The sequence below is a fragment of the Aristolochia californica genome, unplaced genomic scaffold, assembly GCF_029961685.1.
Source record: "Aristolochia californica isolate CCGP_79_NKW_82.1479 unplaced genomic scaffold, dmAriCali1.0.hap1 SCAF_4, whole genome shotgun sequence".
Classification (NCBI taxonomy): Eukaryota; Viridiplantae; Streptophyta; class Magnoliopsida; order Piperales; family Aristolochiaceae; genus Aristolochia; species Aristolochia californica.
This window is the reverse complement of record NW_027182103.1, coordinates 34,814,635-34,819,188: the sequence shown is the minus strand read 5'-3', so window position 1 is coordinate 34,819,188 and position 4,554 is coordinate 34,814,635.

Here is a 4,554-nt window from a genome sequence, read left to right as displayed (position 1 = left end):
TTATATTTGGAAGTGGTTGATTTTATGGAAGGTCATCTCAAGATCATGATTTGGTGGATAATTTGATTATCATCCTTTGAATTAAGAAAGATATTTTTTTTCCTGCCAAGATTTTCTTTAATTAAGGGCATGATTAATAGAATAAATTCAATAATTGAGTTCAAGTTGAAATTGAAAGATTGGGTTTGGATTCTTCCTTGAGCCGAGTTGGTTCAAGTTGTCACTTACTTGAGCTCTTTGATTTGGTTTGGTTCTTCTTAAAAAAATTATGCCAATTGATATTTGAGCTATTGTGAAGTTATTACTACTAGCCTCCTTAATTAGTGGATGAAATTTGAGATGCAAAATTGACCTAAGCCCATCATCAACTGGGGTTAGCTCAATTTACCAAGGAAGGACATCTTTGGCTAAGTTTAGTGATAAGGTGATTCACATATGTTTTTGGTGAGCTTTTACTTAATATATTCTTTCTTGAGTTGACTATTAGCCATTGCCAGTCCTAAGAGGATCGGTAGCTCTCGGCTTGAAGTTTACCAAAGCTTGGAAATTACTTTCTTACTTCATCCTTTACAAGCAACTTATTACTCAGTTCCATCCAATTATTTGGTGCACATTCTCCTTATTCAAGGATGGACATCTCGGTTGCTGATTATTTCATGTATTCTTATTAAGACTCTCATTATTTAGTATATGTTACTTGGGCATTGGCACATATCCACTACTGCTATTGTGTCTCTCTGATTGAGACATTATTATTGAAAAAGGACATCTCAGTTGCTAATTATTGTCAGCATTGGTTACTCTAATGAAGAAGAAAGCACACGGTAGCCCCAAAATCTTATCTTTCGGTGATTACCTTTTACTCTCTTATTTGACAGTTTTACTCTTACCATTTGAGAGTTGGTGCCTTGTGTTGGGACACCATTATGGAGGAACTTATTACTACACTTATGATAAATGCCTATAGATCCGCTACCTAAAGAAGATAAGAGTGTGCCAAACATCCAGAGTGAGTCAAGTCTATTATTCACTCAAGAGGTTTTTTTTTTAGCTACCACGAGAAAGTGGGAAGACTTTGTGTCCCACGATAGGGCTACTCTTACGCCTGTGAAATTGACCAGATTTTTTTTTTATTACAACCATTTGACTGGAGTATGGAGCTTCATCTTACAACTAGGACTAATTTCAATCTCTCTTATATTATGTCAGTTGGGTCTCTTGGCAAAGAACAAAGAGACCACCATCTTGGAGTTTGTGTGGTTGGGGATGGGGGTGGGGGAGTGTTGGAAATGGATTGCCATTTTATACGGGAAGATCCTATACACCATTTGCAGCAAGCTGGGCATTTATGATGTTCTCTCACCCCCAACTTGAGGGGGAGGGTTGAAAGATGGGCTCAAGCCCACACAACCAAGGTAGGCCCACACATCCAAGGAGAAGGCCCACACTTCCATTAGAGATGGCATCATGGTAAATAAGAAGATTTATCATAAAGATGACACAAGCATGTAATTAATCAAGGAGGAACATGTCTACTTATGTCTTTTCTTATGTAAAGCTCATAGCCCTAAGGGAATTATGGACATTGTAACATCCTCACAAAAAATATAAATAGAGACCCTTGGCTTGGGGTAGAGCATTCAAACTCTCTCCTCTTATCTTCATTCATCCAAGCTCTCTCTTAGATTAAAGTCTCTCTCTCTCCATTTCTCTCTTCTCTTCTCTTCTCTTCTCTTCTCTTCTTTTCTTCTCCTCTCCCTCTCTTACTTCGTCCATAGCCACTTTCCATCCTAGTTGCTACAAAACCTCTTGAAAAGACCGAGGAATAGTTGTGGAGGAAATAGAAGAAAGAAAGTGACAACATGATGGAGATAAAAGGTGAGTAGATACAAATTGAGATATGGGGTGAGATGTAGACGGTCGAGTGAAATGCCAAGGCTCTTTGTGGAGAGAAATCAGACGAGTATCAAATGGAGGACCAAACACACAAGGAGGAGAAAAACTTACCTCAAGAGAATTTTTAGAAGTCATGGGTAAGGTATCAGCCATGGCCTCAGGGGGTTGAAGAGATACGTCATCGTGACCTGGAGATGTGGAGTCATCAATGGGCACAATAGGCTTCGAGAACTCCGTAGCAGGGGAGAACCCAGGGGAGCACCTGTAGGTGAATAAAATGGCTATTCTTTAAAGAAAATTAAATCTTTGGACACAAATATTTTCCAAAGAGAAGTATTGTAACACATGTATCATTTTTTAGTACGAGAGTACCCCAAGAAGATACATTTAAGCACTCTCGGATCCAACTTAGTGGTGTGAGGAGAGGTGACATGGACAAAACACGTACAACCAAAAACTCACATAGGAAGAGAAAACATGTCATCATCAGAAAAAGATATGAATAAGGATTGGGACCATTAAGAACCAAAGAGGATAATCTATTTATAAGAAAATAGATCGTAAGGTTGGCTTGTGGCCAATAAAAGTGAGCACATGCATATGTTACAGAAGGATCCGTGCAACCTCAAGGAGGTGGTGATTCTTTCTTTTAGCCACACCATTCTATTGAGGTGAGTAGACACAATAGGTTTGGTGAATAATTCCTTTCTCTGCACAAAAGGAGTCCAAATCGCCTAACATGTATTCCTTGACATTATCTGATCGAAGGACTTGTATAGTGGTGTTGAATTGAGTAGAAACCATGGAACAAAAGGATTTCAATATAGGTAAGACCTCATACCTGTCCTTAATAAAAAGTAACTATATAATCCTCGAGAACTCAACAGAAAAAGTAACAAAATACTTGAACTGAGAAATATTTGAAACATTTAATGGTCCCCACACAACAATATGGAGTAATGAAAAAGGAGCAACACCTTTAGGTTCTCCATGAGGGGAATAAGTACTCCTTTAGTGTTTACTCATCTGACAAACCTCACAATTTAAACTAGAAATAGAATGCAGTTAAGGAAACAAAATTTTAAGAGAGACAGATAGGTGAGTTTACTGTGCCTTGTGCTGTGAGCTGGATGTAGCAGTGACAACTATTCGATCAAGATAGTAGAGCCCCTTTGTTTATTGCCTCCCCCAATCACCTGTTTTGTCTACAGGTCCTAAAAAACACAATAAGTAGGGAAGAAGGAAATGGACCAGTTAATTTTTTTGTTAATTGACAAACAAAAAAAAGACTCAATGGAAATTTTGGAACAAATAATACATCATATAAGGGAAGTTTCGATGTAGCAAAGGTGGATCCCACCCATGTACCTTTTTTAGGAACCCATTAGCTATAAAAACAAACTTGTTGGTTAAACAAGGAGAGATGGAACTCAAAATTTTACCATTACCTGTCAGGTGCTCGGAGGTCCCAAAATCAATAATCTAGGACGGAGAAGGTGAAGTAGTTGTGACCATACCTATTATAGCGGTGGCTGTAGTAGATGAAGAAGCCTTGGGAGGTGCCATCATGGTCTTTTATTTTATGAAGTCAAAATCCTCCTTAGAAATAATCTCCTCGTCTGTGGGTTTCTCAACTTTGTCCCCTTCTTTATCACCACTAGTGGTGGAGACTTGATTTACTGTAACCCAGTGGGGGTACCCCATGAATTTTCCAACATGACTCCACTGAATGATTTTTTTTCCACAATGATTACAACTTCGCCCATCGTTAGGTCGGGAATTTTTTTGACAAAACCTGCCCTCTCTGTCATGACCTCTTTATTATTTCTGTCTCAACCCCTATTCCCAGAACCTCCACCTCAATTGTTGGAGTACAAAGCTAAAGAAACATCAGTGTGTGTGGTGGAGGATGGGTCCGGGATACGTATCAATCTTAGCGGATATATCATCAAAGGAAGGAAGGGTAGCAGAGCTAAGAATTTGAGACTTAGCTACCTCCAAATCAAGGCTTGATATTAGAAAGGAAAATAGCAGCTGCTAATGCTTCTCTTTGTTTCTCTTGGACTGCAATATCTATAGAATAAGGCTAAGCAATTTTCTATTCTTGAATAATTCCTCGAAACTAAGCAAGATAATCATGTACATTCTCCCCCTATTTAGCATTATACATTGTTTGAAAAACATCTTATAATTTTTGTAAGACTATTTGCGTTGGAGTATAACTTGGCACAAGTATCCCATACTTGTTTAGAGGTCTTGAGATAGACAAACAGTTTCTTTCATATTGTTAATCATCCAACTAAGGACCTGTGTATCTTCTTTAAGCCACTTCATGTATATACTATCTTCTTCAACCACCAGAGGAGGAAGCTTATTTAGGTGACTCAAAAAATCATGTGTAATGAGGAACCTTCTCACTGATTGTGACCAACTGAAATAATTAGATAGTCCTTTTAAAGGAACTGTAGTAATTTTAAGCAAATCGCTTTTTCCAACCATTTTAGTACTTAGCTCAAAAACTATATATGAGCTTTGAGAAATATATAACTTTGAACTCCTTGTGCAATATAAAAAATAACAAGAGGATATATATTATTGTTGTAACAGTGTTATGGTCCCTTGCCATGGATTTAGTAACTCGGCATGAGATTGGTGAAT